This window comes from Macrobrachium nipponense, chromosome 12 (genome assembly GCF_015104395.2).
Source record: "Macrobrachium nipponense isolate FS-2020 chromosome 12, ASM1510439v2, whole genome shotgun sequence".
In the NCBI taxonomy this organism is placed as follows: Eukaryota; Metazoa; Arthropoda; class Malacostraca; order Decapoda; family Palaemonidae; genus Macrobrachium; species Macrobrachium nipponense.
Window position 1 is genome coordinate 29,537,334 of NC_087205.1, and position 15,000 is coordinate 29,552,333.

Consider the following 15,000-nt stretch of genomic DNA (forward strand, 5'->3'; position numbering starts at 1 on the left):
AATATTAATAAATATAAATATATATATAAATAATAATAATAAATATAATTATATATAATATATAGAATATAATATATATAATATTATAAAATAGATATATATAATATAATATAATACATTTAATAATTTTTTTATAAATATATATATATATTATTATATATTATTTATATATTAGGTATTATATAATATTTTTAATATTATTTTTAATGTTAGTAATAGATAAATATATATGTTAAATAAATATATATATCTATACATATATATATATATATATATATATATTATATATCATTATATATAATTATATATAATATCACTATATATATACTATATATATATAAGAATATATATATATATATAATTATAATATTAAATTTAATAATATTATTATAGATTATTATATATATATACATATATATATTAGATATCTCTATAATTATATATATCCTACATATATATATATATCTAATATCTAGATATATCTAATTATAATTAAGAATAATTAATTATATATATTATAATTATAGAGATATATATTATAATATATATATTATAGTAATATAATAAAACAAACCTGAAAATAAATACTTCTCTCTCTTTGGTACAGCTAAGAGACCATCTAAGTCCTACCTCCAAGAGGTAGAATCTTACAAGCAGGGCTTGAATATTCAGAGACAAAAACCCTTAGTTTTCCACCAAAGTTTAGGAACGGTTCCGAAACTTCCTGAGAAAAGTCGGCAGAAACCGATAAAAAATAGCACCCATGGCTTTCCTGATTAAGCCATTCGGGATTCGGTCAGATCTAGGACTTCTTTGGTCAATTTTGAAGGTGATTTTTATTTTTCTTCTGCTTCATGCCTCCTACGAATTAGAATTTCCTCCAGAGACTTGGCCTTGTCATTAACAGTCATCTAGACAAATAATTGCAACTAGAGGTATTTAGGTTTCTCTCAATTATTTTTCAGCATTTCTTTTACAATGCGTATAAAATATCATAGAGAGAGAGAGAGACGAGAGAGAGAGAGAGAGAGAGATAGAGAGAGAGAGAGAGAGAGACGAGAATCGAGTGGAGAGAGAGAGAGAGAGAGAGAGAGAATTTTGCTGAAAGATTTGAGATATTATTAATATTTTATGAAGGTAGTAGTAAAGGGGAACGTAATGCCCTCTCGAATACAAGAAACAGTTAATCTTTTTTTCATATCAAGAGGATTTTGTCCTTACTCCTTAGGCATAATACACCGTTATAGACCACAGATTACCCAGAAGTTTTAGTTCTCCAAAAAATGTTTTCCAAATTCAGGTCCTGGGGCGATATCAAAGGAAGATTTAATTTTGAAATCATTTTTCAACACGACACCACATTTAAGATTTTTGTTCAAACCATTATTTTTCTTGTCATAGCTTTAGCACATGTCGAAATGTGCCATGATAGAATTTTCAGACTGTATAATAATATTATTAAAGATAACAGAAATCATTTAAATGAATGTTTTTTTAAAGCCAGTGTCCATATGGTAATCAAATCGTCTTCCTTTTAGATAGTAGCAAAATCAAAGTTGTGAATATATTACAGAAATTACAAACAAATAGGAAGTAAAACAATCCTTTTACCTAAATAGAAACCTCTTCTCTCTCGCCTCTCTCCTCTCTCTCTCTCTCTCTCTCTCTTCTCTCTCCCTTTAACTGCTACCCGTAAGGTGACCCCCGCCGCCCCCCCCCCCCCACCCCCTAAGTAGCTTTGTTAGCATGAAACACTTTTTATTTTTAGAGCCGACAAAGAAACCCGAATCTTCATAAATACAAAGAACAAACGAGGATCTAGTTAAGTAAAATAGAGAATGGTTCAGCAGTCCTCTCTTGTCTTTTGTAGTCTTATATAATCTGTGTTTTTAGCTAAAAGGAATACTTACAAAGATTTTATTCGCTGAATCCTGGATAACTTGAAAGAGTTAGAATGAATTCAGGTTACACAATTGAATTTTAATACTAGCAGGCTCTTTTATTTTATTATTATTATTATTATTATTATTATTATTATTATTATTATTATTATTATTATTATTATTATTATTATTATTATTATTATCGCTGCAATAATCAAATCATATATTCTTTATTACAACTCTAGTCTTAATTATACTCTCAGTGCTTCTTAGTTCCACATAACATTTAAACAAACAATCGCCCCTCCAGGACTTAAGCAAAGAAGCATTCCTACATAATGGAGGAAACGCAACGAAAAATTAATTACCACGAATAATGAATGGCCGTGTTTAATGAGCTCGGAAACGTAATGATAGTCCTCTTCATGCATCATTCATTGCTGGCAAGATTATTACGTTCAATAGAACAGTGGAGGAGCGAGGATAGAGGCTAAAATTTTCAAAATAATTCGGGGAACATCCAGAATGGCTTTGCATTAATGATAATGAATCCAGAGGATTTGGTCTCTTTCTTTACTTCTCTTATCAGAGGAAAACATTTCATCTTCGCTTACTGATTTACTCTTCTTAGTTCTGAAGTTTAATACCAATGAATTGAAATCTGTTAGTATAAGGTCATTGTAACGTATTTAAAACACGTCAGAAATCTTATTGCTGGAATGTCAGCTATCTTAGATTTCAAACGCTCATTTGTCGTTCACCGAGCTTACTTTTGATAATGAAAAGAAAAAATTATCTTTTCTTACAGGTATTTCTAGTATCAAGTTAAATACAGCTAAGGACACAGTTTCATTACATTCTTGTAAGTTAGTTTTCGATAGTTTTACTTTTACCAAGAATTCAGAGTTTTGATTGGCAATACACTTTTATAAAGCTTGATCATGATAATAATGATAACTGACTTATAACAGAGAAAATTAATCCCCGCATTTGTTCTAAATAACGATTGTTCATTCAAAAACAGGCCTTAAATAATGTTCATAGAATATTCTTTGAAAAAGATGAACGACGTAGTGTCCCATTGAAAAACATATGTATTCTCAGCTATTGTGAAATTACGCTACCCGCATGTTGCTTTAATGTTGCATATGCCTAACAGAAATATATTCGTTATTAAAAAGATATACATGAAGCAAGTTGCAGGTAGCCAATTGGCAAATATCACCGAAATCTGAATTTTATGGAGAACGTAGAAAAAATAAGGGCAGGTACCCATCGGTAACTCTCTCTCTCTCTCTCTCTCTCTCTCTCTCTCTCTCTCTCTCTCTTTTCCAAACTCATTTAACTTACATAGGTTTCCAAGTCATGCCTAGAAGAAGGAAGACCTTACAAGCAGAGCTGGGATATCCGGAGGCAAAAAAACACTTTTCTTTCGCCAAAGTTTAGCGCTGCCTCCAGAACTTGCTTATAAAAGTGGCTGGAGAGGCGAGATTAAAAAAAAAAAAAAAAAAAAAAAAAATGTGCGCACGATTTAATGATTCATCTCCTTGAAGGTCTTCTCTCTCTTATATTGGAAGTATTAGATCATGTTCAAACGGTGACTATATAATATCCTTGTCTTTCCAAATTATATTTTCTATTTTGTTTTAAACAATCACTATCAAAGCAAAATTAGATTTGGTTGCTATCCCGTGATTGTATGTATTAATAAATTTATAAATATTTATCAGATCCATACAACCCACATATATATAAATATTTCATCTACGAGTGGAAGCAAAATGATCCAAGATATAACTTGAATAGACCTATTTCAGAAAAGGTCATATCATTATATTTACTATATGGGTTGAATGGGTAACCCAGAGTTGTTGTTTGTTAAAATATCGTATAATTCATTTTTTTTTTAAATAGAGGTTTCAGTCAATTAAGATGCTCACGCGACAGAGTTTTTCATAGTTGCGGTAGGATGTACTTTCGCATCATCTATTAAAATAATTTTTATTTTTACTGTTATGGGACACACACACACACATATATGATTGTGTATATGATATATATATATATATATATATATATATATATATATATATATATATATATATATATATATATATATAATGTGTGTGTGTGAGTGTGTCCCATTAAAGTAAAAAATGGAATTTATTTTAATAGATGATGCGAAAGTACATACATACATACATAATTATAAATATATATATATATATATATAATATATAATATATATATATATACTAGCAAACTTACCCATCTACGATGGGTGATAAAATACGGGTGCAGAAGTGAAAAATTTATATGTACTATTTGTTCAGCAATATTAAAATAAGGGCGATTTTTATACATACCTACTAAATAACCTCTTTGTACACAATATTATCAGTTTGTCCACAACTTAATTTCAAGTTGGCAGAGTCAGTTGCTCTGCTCATCGCGACACAGTTGGCCATGTGTGAACATGGGTGACTGCAGAAACACATCAACACGATCCAAAGTCTGGCCCTGCGACTTGTTTGCAGTGAATGAGAAGGCCAGGTTGATGAGAAACTGCCTGCGCCGTAACTGGAACGGAAACTGGTTGTCCAAAGGCATCAGAGGAATCCGGGGGATGAACAGACATTTGTCGGTGTGAGGGCCCGTTGCTATCACTGCTTCGATGACGTGGGAGTTTAGCTCCATAACGGTGTACCTCGTTCCGTTGCAATGTCCATTGGCAGGATCAAAATTCCAAAGCAGCATTACCGGGCAGTACTTCTTCAACGTTATTTTGTGCACTGGCAGTCCCGATGGATTTAAGTTATTCAAAAAATCTTGCGGATATTGATGATAATTTTCATCTTCTATTGTGTCCGAGCTGAAATATTCGCGACTTTCTCCGGGGAAGTTGTACAGAAATTATGTATGAAAATTCGTAAAGTAACTAAGTCTACGGGAATAACCAGCCTCGTTTCACGGCCAGAAACAGTTCCGTTTCAAGGAATCCCTTCTCACCCCCACCCCCTACAAAGGAGGGGGTTAGGTTGGATGAAACCACATTACAAACCATCTTAGGGGTCCCCACGATAACCCAGCCAAGTTTCATGCCCATCTGACCAGCCGTTTGGCCGTGATTGAATGACAGACAGACAGACAGACATTATGCCCATTATAGTATGATATAATATATATATATATATATATATATATATATATATATATAGTATATATATATATATATATATATACATATATATATGTTTGTATGTATGAATGTATATATAGATAGATAGATAGATAGATAGATAGATAGATAGATAGAAAGAGGTAGAGATCAATTTGTCAATATAATAGCGTTCCCAACACACATTCACCGAAGGCTTAGAAATAATTCAGTCCAAGTGTTGGTTTGAAAGCCACAATATAAGCTCCTTGTTCACCGTAGGAACCTAAGCCTCTCAAGTATTATACGGAGACTTAATCAGGATGAAATACCTCGTTATGATAATGTTTTCTTGCAGCCGTCTTTATTTGTTTGGTGAGGTAACTCGCTCACAAACAGATGCGCGCACACACACACACACACACACACGTGCGTATATATTTAAGTGTGTGTGCGTGTATGTATGTATACTTATATCTATTTATGAAAACGGCAGAAAAAAAACTGGAAAATACTTTCCATAAGCTACGCGAGCTTATAGCCTTATTCCAAGCTATGTAATGAAATTGGTTCTAGTACCAAGAAAGAAGTAAATATATTCTTTTTCAGTGTCATTCCAAGAATTTGTCATTAACCTGATGAAATGGAAAGGAATGTAATTTTATGACCTCTCTTCTTACCTTCTCAAAAATTTCCTATTTGAAATCAGGCCCATTTCTATGTCGAGTTTGTAAAATTGTCTGGTAGTATTTAAATGCAAATGAGTTGCTTTATCACAATTATTTTTCATATCCGTAAAGAAAATACAATTTAATAGAATAACCTTACTGAAATTACGCTTCTTCTGGATTGCCTCTACATTTTCTATATTTCAATATTTGTTCATTTCGCATTTTGTAGAAAGATAAATACATGGATAGATAAATAGATAGATAGATAGATAGATAGATAGATAGATAGATAGATAGATAGATAGATAGATAGATAGATACAACCTTAATCTTATTTCAAGAAATACTTTAGTGACAATCGACATAATCTCTTAGGCATCATTATATAATAATAATAAAAAATAATAATAATAATATAATAATAATAATAATAATAATAATAATTATTATTATATTATTATATTATTATTATTATTATTATTATAATTATTATTATAATTATTATTATTATTATTGTAGTAGTAGTAGTAGTAGTAATAGTAGTAGTAGTAGTAGTAGTAGTGTAGTAGTATTTCTTGAGACACAATACAAAGAAACAGAAAGGTAGGAATAACGTGCAAGTGTAGAAGACAATCCGACAATTTACAAGCAGTTAAAAACTCTTCAGTTGGTATCTAGTCATTGTTCCATAGAAATCTGTATTTCTCTTTGTATTCTGAAATAAAAACCTGGAAGTTTTATTTCAGAAATCTGGTATGTATATCTAACTATTCATATTCAAATGGGCTTCTTTCATGGTCATATATATTTTATTCTAAAAGGGTTCTACATGATAAATGATATCCAAAATATCCAGGATGATTTTTTATGACCATTAAAGCTGTAATTAATGATGAGAAAAAATCAAAGCCCTGAAAGGAGAAACACTATTTACCCATTTAATACAACCATATTTATTTATTCCGAATTATTACTATACTGTTGATTTCATTGTGGAACTTTCTTTTTTCTTTTTCTTTTTAATTTTCTCATCTATTTGATTTTCATCTATTCATTAATCTTGAGTAAGTCCTAATCAGTTCTGGTTTTATTTTTAATACTTTTTTTAGGGAGGGTGGGTAGGGGGATGAGATTGCCCTTTGGTTCTTACTTCTAGTTTAACTCATTAACTGTCATTTACTATACAAAAATACAATTTTATAAGTAGAAATATTAAAGTGTAAAAACACAAAATCTCAAGATTTTTATTCCATCTAAGACTAAAACAACTAACAAGCAGGTTATTCACTTATTATTTCACAAAGCGCTGTGATCGAACTCGTTTGGAAACGTCAGATTGGAAGGGAGTTTCCTCATTTCACTTCCCGTTTCGTCCATCACAGTTTTCGGTGATAAAATTATCCTTAATTCTGGGAAATTAAAATAGAAAGTATTTCTCTGCCTGTGTTTACTGATTTGAGTTTCTAGCTGTAGGTCCATGTTTTATCTAAATAATGTTTCTATTTCAACTCGTAAAGGAATATTCAAATACCCTTGACAGTTTCCATATACCTTTCTCTGTCTCTGCCTGTCTGTCTGTCTGTCTGTCTGTCTCTCTCTCTCTCTCTCTCTCTCTCTCTCTCTCTCTCTCTGTCTCTCGACAGAGCTAAGACGAAGGAATTTGAATCAAGACCGAAATACATATGGAGGAAGATACTCCCCTGACAAATTATGCGAAATCATCTTCTCATTTACATTCTTTCTTCCTTCCTAGAAGAATGACGACAGTTTTCCCTGCTCCATTTTCTTCCGCCTACAAACACGAACAGGAGAATGTTAGAGATTTTTTTTTTATTTCCTTGATACGTTTTCCTCTGATTAATCATGTGAATTCTTCGTTCTATTAATGGTCTCTCACGAAGACGTAATGTAATGGAAATTAGTCTCTGACAAATATATTGGATTTTTATTCAGATGGGATTGAGCTACTGTACCGTGTAATGGATACCTGAGTCTTGGTAATTTCCTTCATCGATATATATATATATATATATATATATATATATATATATATATATATATATATATATATCATATACATATCATATATATATATATATATATATATATATATATATATATATATGTATGTGTGTGTGAGGGTGTATATATATATATATATATATATATATATATATATATATATATATATATATATATATATATATAAATATGTGTGTGTATGTGTGTTTTTATGCTATGTATGTATGTAATGCATAACGATCCTATACTTCACGTTATCACCCTTGGAATTTCTTATCAATGTACGAGGAACGTTGGTTTAGATTCCTTCTGTTACGTGGTATTATTATTATTATTATTATGATTATTATTATTATTATTATTATTATTATTATTATTATTATTATTATTATTATTATCATTATATTATTAATAAAAGTATGGCTACTTCAGCAGCGTTACACACTTGTAGAGATTCTTCTCTATTTAGCGAATAGCGGCTTTTTCCGTGCTACTTAAACAGGCTAGTAGAACGCCTATAGAGGTCATGGTAAAATACAGGGTCAAAATAGGTGTATATGTGTATTTGAATTTTACAGATAAACTATGATACCATAGTCATCAAAATCATTAACGATTTTCTTTCTCTCTCTCTCTCCCTTTCATAAGCGAGCTTTAATCTAGAGCTGCCAGACATCCTCGGGCTGGGAAGCTGAGGGTGGACTGATCTTGGTGTGGTGTCCGTCCTCCTTATATTTGGGGTTGACAGCAGGGTGTCTGCCCCATGCTGATCTCCTACTGGGTGGCGGTGAGTCTTCGTTTTCATTGGTGGCTTGAGCCAGGTCTCAAGCCACTTTCTCTGAGCCGATGGTTGCGATGCTGCAGATCCTGCAGCCGTCTAGACCTCCTGACACTGTATTTGATCATGACCTCTATAGGCGCTCTACTAGCCTGTTTAAGTAGCACGGAAAAGGCCGCTATTCACAAAATAGAGAAGAATCTCTACAAGTGTAACGCTGCTGAAGTAGCCATTACCCTTAATAAAGTATGCTTGAGAGAGGGTCTGCGTCCTAAGCATATTATTATTATTATTATTATTATATTATTATTATTATTATTATTATTATTATGATTGCTCTTGTCAATTTTGCTCATTTTCGGTTCACTATCAATTAAATTTAAACCATCCTTCTTCCTTTCTTACATAATTTTTACAATGTTTCTATGATTTACTGCTCTCTTCCTATGATGTATCCGGTAATCTTAATGATTTCCTGCAACCCGTCACTTCAGGTAACTCTTTTCCATCTCTCTCTCTCTCTCTCTCTCTCTCTCTCCTCTCTCTCTCTCTCTCTCTCTCTCATGCATGAACACAACAGGAAAGATAATCAATGAGAAGGAGAGGGAGAGTAATAAATAGCTGTGAAGTATCTGAAAATATGCTAATTCTTACATCATTTGCATACATTTTGCCGACGATTCCTGGTTGAATGTGATACGTCTAGTGGCGCAGTGGCGTTTTTAAATTTCCTTTCGTTGAAGAGAGAGAGAAGGAGAGATAGAGAGAGAGAAGGAGGTATGAGGAGAAGGGGTTCGTTCCGGGTAGAGAACCATATCAAAGTCCGTTTTGTTACGCATTTATGCATAGTTAAAAAGTGCTAAAATGGTCTATTTTTTGTGTTGCCAGAAAATTTACCATGTTTAGTTTTTAGTGGGTTATCTGGATATCATCCGAAATTACTAATAATACTGCCACTAGTCTTATAATGATTATTCTTATTTTCCGGAAATAAATATGAAAACCAATAAAAAATATATATAATTTTGGGGTTTTTTACGAGTTGCTCCAGATAACTGAATAATTATCTAAATACATTTTTAATAATTAACAGGTCATCATTAACGCCACAAAAAAGGAATAGAAATAGACTGAAGTATCCTCTGTGGTCCATTGGACATCAGATAAGACGTACTGAGAAAATTCCTCGAAGTACTATCTGGGTCACTCCTGGACCATTCATTCTCAACATCAAAAGAAGGAGTTTCTTAAGATCTCTTTCCAAGACCATTATTTTTTCAGCGGGATCCTTTTTCCATTTCATTCCCATTTTGGGGCGTGTTTTTTATCAGGAATTTTCTATACACATTTTTTCTGCTTTGATGCCCCTAAAATAGACTTCCCTTTTTATGCTTTAAATGTTTTAAATATATCGTTTTCTTCGCTTGCAATTGATTTCTTTATGAAATTTATAATTGATACTTTTTTCAAAGAAAAGTAATTTGATGTATGTTTGTTGTTTGGGGAGGCATTCAACATTCAACAATTGTTTCCATAATTGATTGTATATTCTTTATTTCTTAATGTACTTACTTCTTTCTATTTGTTTTAATTATTGTATTTGTATAAACGTTATGGCGTATAGCTGCCAATGAAATTCAGGATTATACACAGCATATTAAAGCAATCGTTATAACAGCATAACACATGAAAACAATACATACAAGATTTTGAATTTAGATAAATCCTTGTTCGATATCTAGATTGTTACATAAACTCCAAAATGTTATTGGTCCAAAATTCAATATTTCTAATTTATCATCTAATTAATTCATAAAATTCAAATTTTAATGGTACCTTTACAATAGTCATTTGCTATACATTTTATATAGATATCTTTCAGGGAAATAGTTTTAAATTGTACAAGGACTTTTGCACTTTCCAGTTTGCTTGGACAAAAAATTAGTGGTTGCCTAAACGATTGAAGTATCTATTAGTCTTATACCCCGAAAAGGCAGCTTACATTTAACAATAATATAAATATCCTATTTCGAATACTAATGGTGTAATTAGCATGCAGTAAATTATTAAAACACTTTTCAGTTGCAAATGTCCACCCAGATATCCTTTTATTTACCTAAAACTTACACATAGCGTAACTATTTAAAGCCCGGGACGCAGTGTTACCATGCGCAAACACCACAGGCGGATGGACAGATGGAAAAGAACCGAGTATAATTACCTAATCCTATAATAAAGAAAACTTTGCTCAGAGGAAAGCCCTTCCAAATTCCAACGTATCACAAAGAAGAGAGCATAATAAACCAACAAATTTTCGTTTCCTTTTATCATCTTCCTTTCGTCTTCCTTTCGTCTTCGCCTTATGTCACCTTGCGTTACGTAAAAGTCTTGATCTAATGCGATATTGGCTTTACTGCCTTCCACGTTTACTGGGAGTCTCATCCTTGTGACATTCACGAGAGCGAGATAACTTTTCTTTCTTTCTTTCCTTCTTTCTTTCTTTTGTGGCCATGAAAAGGGAGATTTTTTTTTTCTTTTTGGTTACTGAATGATTTTTTTTCTTTAAAGGGGAGTGTGCTGTTCAGTTGTTTGGGAGCTTCTATTACATTATTTTTTATTCTGCATGACTTTTTTGGTCCGTCTGTCACAACTCTTTTTCTAAAGTATAAAACAGTTTGTTGTAATCTTTCTTATTTTTCCAGTATAAGGATACTGATAAGTCGGTAGAAAAAGATGTCCATTTTATCTATGATTAGTTAGAAAGCGAAGTCTTTTGAAAGCCTGTGTGATGTAATTCTTACCCCCATTAATATCAGAGTCGTGGCTCTGTCATTACTGCCTTGCTGGTGATACATTTGATGCCTGTCTGTGTGTCTGTCAGTCTCTCCTTCTTCCTTTAAGGATATATGGCAGGGAAAATCTACGAACTAGGGGGCCACGATAAGAAAGCCTATAGATCCGAAGTTATATAATTCGGGTCACCTTCATATTTGTGACGTGATTTTTCTTCATTCCGAAGAAAAGAAATGCGAAGTAGAGATTCCCGTTTTTGTGACGTGGGATCAAAACCTATTAACCGCATCCAGAGAGAGATAAAATGCTATTTATAGTCTATGTCCTTTGATGAACGATTATTTTATTTCGGAATGACTTGCGTCTCTCAGGGATTTTTCCAGAGATTTTATTTTTTATCAAATTTTGGGTAAAAAATTGCCCCATAAGATGACATTTTAGAATGAAAAGTGTACCAAGTGACCATATAAATGATTTCATATGTAGATATTATAACTTAAGTGTCTAACAGAATCCGCGGGTAGTGTGGAAGTATAGTAAAATTTTATAAGTATGGAAACATTTTCTAATTTTATAGAAGTATCAGTAACTTTTCGATTTTTTTGTATAAGTCAAACATGATTCATGATATTGTATTCAATTTCTTATGATTGCAATGAAAACATAAAATCTGATATATACTTGCACATTATATGCAGATTCTTTTAAACGATTAACCAATATCTACACATGATATTTTATGTTATTTGGGACACTATTCAATATAAACCGCTCTTTTATGGGACCGTTTTTCACCTAAAATTTGTATCAAATAAGAAAGTTCCCTGAAAACATTCCTCAGAGACGCCAGTCATTCCAAAATAAAATAATCGTTTATCAAACGACTTCATGGCCTATAAGTGGCATTTTATCTATTTGAATGCTGTTAATAGTTTATGATCCCATCTCGTTTGAACGGGAATCTCCCTATATCACAATTCTTTTCCTCTGTAGAAAAATCACACCATAAATATAAAGTTAAACCGAATTATATAAGTTTGGATCTATATACTTTATCTACTGCTAGCAAGTTCAGAGACTCTCCCTGTCAAACATTCTGAAGGGAGACAGGAAAGACAGAAAGATAGACATACAGACAGACAACCAGACACATCACATACGTTACTAAGAAGGCGAAAAGTGAAAAAGACGTTTCAGTTGTCAATGGGAGTAATAATTAATTATACAGACCATCCAAGCTTATGCTTTTCTAACAACGGTTATCTAACAATTGTTAGAAAACTGTAAGTGAACATTCCTGTCTTTTCCTAGTTGTCCCTATTAGTCTATTTTCTTTATCACGGTTACTATAACTGCGACAGCTATCGTTACTTTCATGCAAAGTAAAATTCATCTCTGAAAAATTTAATATCATTGATTTCATCATTGAAAGATTATTCTAAAGAGGCGCCAAGGGAGGTAAGATATCCTTTGATGTCTACCAAAGGATATTCCATCCTACATATAATCAGGATTCGTTGTAGGATGAAAGGATGCTGATCCAATGGACCAATTATCTCTGGGAAAAGTTTGATGTTAATTGAATCAAAGCTTGGTAATAAGTGGATTTTAATAGTATAAGATAACTATTAATAATGCAGTATTTTTTATGCTATGTGTGTATACTACTTTGCAAAATAATTCATCATATCGATTATCATTTGTCTGTTTAGAATATAGGAGGATTTATGGGGGCATTTGAGTGTATGTGTGCGTGTGTGCAGGAGAGAGAGAGAGAGAGAGAGAGAGAGAGAGAGAGAGAGACCTTACCTTACAGACCTTACATTTTGTTCGGGTTGCCCCAGGTCCCTCAGTGTGAGGCACCTCTAAGGTCTACCAGAGAGTTGCTAGTACATCTTCCGGTATATTTTGCATCTTCCAATCTTGGATGGTCTGGGATGCAGCTTAGATATTTGTCGAGCTTATTCTTAAACACATCTACGCTCACTCCTGATATATTCCTCAGATGAGCTGGCAACGCATTGAATAGACGCTGCATTATCGATGCTGGTGCGTAATGGATTAATGTCCTGTGTGCTTTCCTTATTTTTCCTGGTATAGTTTTGGGCACTATTAATCTACCTCTGCTTGCTCTTTCTGATATTTTTAGTACCACGATGTTTTCTGCTATTCCTTCTATCTGTTTCCATGCCTGAATTATCATGTAGCGTTCTCTTCTCCTTTCTAGACTATATAATTTTAAGGATTGTAGTCTTTCCCAGTAGTCAAGGTCCTTAACTTCTTCTATTCTAGCTGTAAAGGACCTTTGTACACTCTCTATTTGTGCAATATCCTTTTGATAGTGTGGGTACCATATCATATTGCAATATTCAAGTGGACTACGAACATATGTTTTATAAAGCATAATCATGTGTTCAGTTTTTCTTGTTCTGAAGTGCCGTAACAACATTCCCATTTTTGCTTTACATTTGGCCAATAGAATTGCTATTTGATCATTGCATAACATGTTCCTATTCATCACCACACCAAGGTCTTTAACTGCTTCCTTATTTGTGATTGTCTCATTATTAGGTCCCTTATATGCATGCAGCTTTCCTTCTCTGTCTCCATAATTTATTGATTCAAATTTATCAGAGTTAAATACCATCCTATTTACCTCTGCCCAATTATATACTTTGTTAAGGTCTCTTTGTAAAGCGTTCCTATCTTCATCACAAGTAATTTCTCTACTTATTTTATTGGTCATTGAAGTAAGAATATTCTAAAATTATGTATCGTATAATTATCAAATTAACAACTACAGAGGTAATGAAGAACATACGTCCTCGTTTGGGATGAGTTATTTTAAATGAATTCAATGTAGGACTAAAAATGCATAATAATTACTTGTTGGCCATCTCTTACAGTCCCCCATTGCAGCTTGCACCATATTGCTTAGGGTTTGTGAGAACTGTAGTATTGACACTTGTGCGACAACAAAGATCTTAACCCCACTCTTTTATCAGGGCTTAGACCTGGACGAATGTATAAGCTCTTTTGAAGAGGAAATGGGGATAAATACTTCATCTCTTCTTAGACAGATCTAAGAATTCTGGTGTGGGCTAATGGTCAGGATATCAATAACCATGAACTTTATTAAATTTCACCAAGAAAACACAGCATCAAATTAAAAACCACATAAAATAAGAACTCAGATATTAAAAAAGACAAGTTTCGTGGAAAAGTAAATAATTCCTCTCATTCAATTTGCCATAGCTTCGTCTTTCGTCGTTGGGGATCCTCGATCTAGCACGGTGTCGAATATCGACTTTATAGCCTTAGGAGTTACGTCGAGGATCATCCATGAGAAGAGACATTCGAGACGATCTGCGAATAAAGTAGGGTTTTCTTCTTCTTCTTCTTCTTCTTCTTCTTCTTCTTCTTCTTCTTTAGTTTCCGAGTGGCTTACTAGAGGTTTTTATCATTTTAATTATTTCTCCATCTCCTTTTTATTTCGTGCTTAAATCTTCAGCTGAAAACACTTACGGACAGAGAGGACAGACTATAAACCCATGAGTGCTCTTAAGGGAAATTAGAATGGATTATATCTTTTTTTTTTTTCAGAGAAGAAAATATCTGAACTCCCAGAAATAACAAATTTGGTTTGAACAATTAAAAGCAAATTCTGAATGTAATTTCATTTAATTATAAAATTGA